We start from the raw sequence: 6025 nt of genomic DNA, 5'->3' as shown, positions 1-6025 counted from the left end.
CCAGTAACTTAGTATGGCAAGCTTCCCTTTCCAGTAACTTAGTATGGCAAGCTTCCCTTCTAGTAACTTAGTATGGCAAGTTTCCCCCTCCCCGTAACTTAGTATGGCAAGTTTCCCTTCCAGTAACTTAGTATGGCAAGCTTCCCTTTCTAGTAACTTAGTATGGCAAGCTTCCTTTCCAGTAACTTAGTATGGCAAGCTTCCCTTCCAGTAACTTAGTATTGCAAGCTTCCTTTCCAGTAACTTAGTATGGCAAGCTTCCTTTCCAGTAACTTAGTATGGCAAGCTTCCCTTCCCCGTAACTTATTATGGCAAGCTTCCCTTCCAGTAACTTAGTATGGCAAGCTTCCCTTACCAGTAAAATAGTATGGCAAGCTTCCCTTTCAGTAACTTAGTATGGCAGGCTTCACTTTCCAGTAACTTAGTATGGCAAGCTTGCCTTTCAGTAACTTAGTATGGCAGGCTTCCCTTTCCAGTAACTTAGTATTGCAAGCTTCCTTCCAGTAACTTAGTATGGCAAGCTTCCCTTTCAGTAACTTAGTATGGCAAGCTTCCCTTTCCAGTAACTTAGTATGGAATGCTTGCTTTTCAGTAACTTAGTATGGCAAGCTTCCCTTCCAGTAACTTAGTATGGCAAGCTTCCCTTCCAGTGACTTAGTATGGCAAGCTTCCCTTCCAGTAACTTAGTATGGCAAGCTTCCCTTTCCAGTAACTTAGTATGACAAGCTTCGCTTCCAGTAACTTAGTATGGAAAGCTTGCTTTTCAGTAACTTAGTATGTCAAGCTTCCCTTCCAGTAACTTAGTATGGCAAGCTTCCCTTCCAGTGACTTAGTATGGCAAGCTTCCCTTCCAGTAACTTAGTATGACAAGTTTCCCTTCCAGTAACTTAGTATGGCAAGCTTCCCTTTCCAGTAACTTAGTATGGCAAGCTTCCCTTCCAGTAACTTAGTATGGCAAGCCTCCCCTCTAGTAACTTAGTATAGGAAGCTTTCCTTCCAGTAACTTAGTACGGCAAGCTTCCCTTTCCAGTAACTTAGTACGGCAAGCTTCCCTTCCAGTAACTTAGTATGGCAAGCTTCCCTTTCCAGTAACTTAGTATGGCAAGCTTCGCTTCCAGTAACTTAGTATAGAAAGCTTGCTTTTCAGTAACTTAGTATGTCAAGCTTCCCTTCCAGTAACTTAGTATGGCAAGCTTCCCTTTCCAGTAACTTAGTATGGCAAGCTTCCCTTCCAGTAACTTAGTATGGCAAGCTTCCCTTCCAGTAACTTAGTATGGCTAGCTTCCTTTCCAGTAACTTAGTATGGCAAGCTTCCTTTCCAATAACTTAGTATGGCAAGCTTCCCTTCCAGTAACTTAGTATGGCAAGCTTCCTTTCCAGTGACTTAGTATGGCAAGCCTCCCCTCTAGTAACTTAGTATAGCAAGCTTTCCTTCCAGTAACTTAGTACGGCAAGCTTCCCTTCCAGTAACTTAGCATGGCAAGCTTCCCTTTCCAGTAACTTAGTATGGCAAGCTTTCCTTTCCAGTAACTTAGTACGGCAAGCTTCCCTTTCCAGTAACTTAGTATGGCAAGCTTCCCTTCCAGTAACTTAGTACGGCAAGCTTCCCTTCCAGTAACTTAGTATGGCAAGCTTCCCTTCCAGTAACTTAGTATGGCAAGCTTCCCTTCCAGTAACTTAGTATGGCAAGCTTCCCTTCCAGTAACTTAGTATGGCAAGCTTCCCTTTCCAGTAACTTAGTATGGCAAGCTTTCCTTTCCAGTAACTTAGTACGGCAAGCTTTCCTTCCAGTAACTTAGTATGGCAAGCCTCCCTTTCCAGTAACTTAGTATGGCAAGCTTCCCTTCCAGTAACTTAGTATGGCAAGCTTCCCTTTCCAGTAACTTAGTACGGCAAGCTTCCCTTTCCAGTAACTTAGTACGGCAAGCTTCCCTTCCAGTAACTTAGCATGGCAGGCTTTCCTTCCAGTAACTTAGTATTGCAAGCTTCCCTTCCAGTAACTTAGTATGGCAAGCTTCCCTTTCCAGTAACTTAGTATGGCAAGCTTCCCTTTCCAGTAACTTAGTATGACAAGCTTTCCTTTCCAGTAACTTAGTATGGCAAGCTTTCCTTTCCAGTAACTTAGTACGGCAAGCTTCCCTTCCAATAACTTATTATGGCAAGCTGCCCTTCCAGTAACTTAGTATGGCAAGCTTCCCTTCCAGTAACTTGGTATGGCAAGCTTCCCTTTCCAGTAACTTAGTACGGCAAGCTTCCCTTTCCAGTAACTTAGGACGGCAAGCTTCCCTTCCAGTAACTTAGTATGGCAAGCTTCCCTTCCAGTAACTTAGTATAGCAAGCTTCCCTTTCCAGTGACTTAGTACGGCAAGCTTCCCTTCCAGTAACTTAGTATGACAAGCTTCCCTTCCAGTAACTTAGTATAGCAAGCTTCCCTTTCCAGTAACTTAGTACGGCAAGCTTCCCTTCCAGTAACTTAGTATGGCAAGCTTCCCTTCCAGTAACTTAGTATAGCAAGCTTCCTTTCCAGGAACTTAGTATGACAAGCTTCCATTCCAGTAACTTAGTATGGCAAGCTTTCTTTCCAGTAACTTAGTATGACAAGCTTCCTTTTCAGTGACTTAGTATGGCAAGCTTCCCTTCCAGTAACTTAGTATGGCAAGCTTTCCTTCCAGTAACTTAATATGGCAAGCTTCCCTTCCAGTAACTTAGTATGGCAAGCTTCCCTTTCCAGTAACTTAGTACAGCAAGCTTCCCGTTCCAGTAACTTAGTATGACAAGCTTCCCTTCCAGTAACTTAGTATAGCAAGCTTCCCTTTCCAGTAACTTAGTACGGCAAGCTTCCCTTCCAGTAACTTAGTATGGCAAGCTTCCCTTCCAGTAACTTAGTATAGCAAGCTTCCCTTCCAGGAACTTAGTATGACAAGCTTCCCTTTCCAGTAACTTAGTATGGCAAGCTTCCCTTCCAGTAACTTAGTACGGCAAGCTTCCTTTCCAGTAACTTAATATGGCAAGCTTCTCTTTCCAGTAACTTAGTATGGTAAGCTTCCCTTTCCAATAACTTAGTATGGCAAGCTTCCCTTTCTAGTAACTCAGCAGTTACTCACATCTAATCACTTAAAAGTATCGTCTTGAAATCTATAACTGCCCTTCAAGTTGCCAGTGAAATGTTTGCTATTTTGTCACCTAAAATCATGTATTGGTACAGGCATAATATTGACAGCCCACTTATTAGGCAGATCAAATTCAGAGAAAAGACCACAGAAAAGACAACAGACACATGCCTTCTTTGTGTTGCTGCAAAAAAAAAAAATATTTCTTCAAAATTCACGAGTTATTGGATGTAGAAGTGAGTATATAGTTTTCTGAATGTCTCGTGAACATCTTAGAAAGAGTTGGTGTTTGAAAGACTATTCAATGCTTATGAATTCGGCAAGTGTGCTGTGAAAGGTATACATTGTTGTGTCAGGTAACTGACTGTAGATTGTGATGAGTTCTCTTCGATGTGAAGACTGTGGCGAGGTGTCTCAACTGGTAGTTTGCTCCCAGGGTGATATTCAACTTTGCTCTGACTGTAATAAAAAATGCTTTATGTTGTAATGATTCTACATCGCGATACATTAAATGTCGACAGGGCCAAAACAAGCGCTCCAATAATATACAGGATATGTTGAAATTGATTCACGAAACGGATGCCAAAAATCTGCTGTTTTTACTGCCAAGGATTTGGTAATTTACCACCAATTGATCTTACTCATGTGGATGTCTGCGTAATGACTAGGGAGATGAAATCGTTAGATCAGAAGTATTTGAGTTGAAGGAATCATTTCTACGATCTCAATCAAAGATAAATGACGAATTGATACAAGAAGTTAAAAACCTACGCAAGGAAATGAATTTCATGAAAAGTTATTTTGCAAATCAGGATATACGGGCCGGGCCTGGAAGTGTACAGTCTGAGGATTGCGAGGATTTGCATGAGACGGTATTGGAAGACGAGAAGCAAGACAAGGGCGATAATCAGTCTAGTCATGCTTATACTGGCTCTATGAAAGAGGGCAATTACGACCACTTATGCAACAAAATTGAAGTCGAGTGTTTCTGATGTAAGTAGGAATCTAACGCCTTTTAATAACCATGGTGGTTTCGAAATAGTGAAGCCGCATGTTGTCAAAGTAACCATGAATGTGGCACCTGTGCGTGATGATAATGGCTTCACAATGGTCAAGAGCCGGCGACGAAGGCACCCTCAGCCGACAGTTGGAATAGCCAGTGTGGGTGAATCGTGCGCGTTTCGCTCTAATCCTCCCTTCAAGTTATTCGTATCTAGATTTGCACCGACCACAAAGTTGGAGGACATTTGCAGTTACCTGAAGAAGTCTATCAATCTGGAAGTAAAATGTGAAAACCTTAAATCAAACTTTGTAATGATGCAACAAAACTTATTATTGTATGCTCTTACTTGCCTACGTGTGCAAATGACAATTATGACAGCTTTCTTATGTATTTAGAAAAAATTGATTGTATCATTCAAGAATTTGATTCGGCGAATGTCATTGTTCTGGGAGATTTCAATGCTGGACCTGAAATATCATTTGGACTGGAACTTGAGCGTTTTTCCAGTGAAAACAGCTTATTTATTTCTGATTTTAGTTTGCTTGGCAAAGACAATGATAAATTCATGTTTTATAGTGAAACCCATGGCTTGGTTGGACCATTGTGTTAGCACATATTCAATGCATAATGCTATATCAAATATTAATATTATGCACAATGTTTTGTCTTGACCATTTTCCAATGAGTGTGACAGTCAAGTTGGCAGGTCTAGTTCATTTTAGAAATAACAACCAAATGATCAGTGAACATGCAACTTTTCTTAATTGGAACATAGCGACCGCTAAGGAGCTGAACCCAAGGATGCACTAAACTGTTGTAATCCGAACTGTATTAATGACAACCATACTGAGGAGTTGTGTACATTATATTCTAATATAATGACATTGTTGAGCAATCGGCCCAGGATCGTGAAACAAATTGATGTGAATATGTATATATTATGTATGATACAAGTGTGAAGTTTGATTGTGATTGGTCCAGACATGTCTAAGATGCAGATCCAGACGCACACACGGATGCACAAAGGTCAAAACATAAGTCTCCATTTTCCAACTGCATCTGAATGGGAACTAAAAACAAAGAAAAAAGAAAAATAACAATAGGGGCCTTGCCCTATGGGCTTGGGCACCTAAAAACATGACATATTATGAGGTTGTTATGAGAATACTGCAAAGTATGCATGAAGGCAGTACAGTGATCATATTGACAAACACATAGTAGAAGTCATTGTGGCCAGTACTGCCTTTGCGCATACTTTGCAGTATTCTTGCGATAACCTTATGTTCCTACTTGTAGTAATAATTTAGTAAGAGATTATAGACAGAAATGACAAAAATGTTTTTTGCTGTACAGACATTTGCGTTCAGCAATATAATTCTATATTTGTGGAGTGCTATAGTGCTTGTGCGTCCAATGTATACAAAGAAAGTGTTTGCATGTGACATCAATAACTTTGAACGCATAAATGTTGCTGGAGACATAGTTTAAAGGAAAAATTCAGACTTTCAAATGAATGCTTTTATATTTTTTTTTACAAGCGAGAGACTGTTTATAAAACGCAGGGATTTTTTTAAACAAGGGAACAGGGGGTGCAGCACCCTTATACCATGGCCATACCCCCCTTACCCAGGGGCAACCATAAAATTCAGAATGACCAGGGATCATATGTGGCCACAGTCTTCAACTGTGACCTGTCTGATAGTAATTTTGGCCCCAAGGAAGCCATGGAATGCTCCATTTTAACTTAGAATTATCAAAAACTCCACACCCTTGTAGGGAGAACCCTATCTCCCCACTTGGTGGCGCCGCTGAATTGCAGTGCTACCTCTTGCAGTTTTTTTTCTAGAGATTCCTCTGGAGCCGTAAATGTATAATTAGAAAACATAAATATTCATTGTATGAAAAACTAGAC

This window comes from Saccoglossus kowalevskii, chromosome 18, assembly GCF_978046115.1.
Source record: "Saccoglossus kowalevskii chromosome 18, keSacKowa6.1, whole genome shotgun sequence".
Lineage (NCBI taxonomy): Eukaryota > Metazoa > Hemichordata > Enteropneusta > Harrimaniidae > Saccoglossus > Saccoglossus kowalevskii.
The sequence above is the reverse complement of the archived record's forward strand: the minus strand, read 5'-3'. Positions refer to the sequence as shown.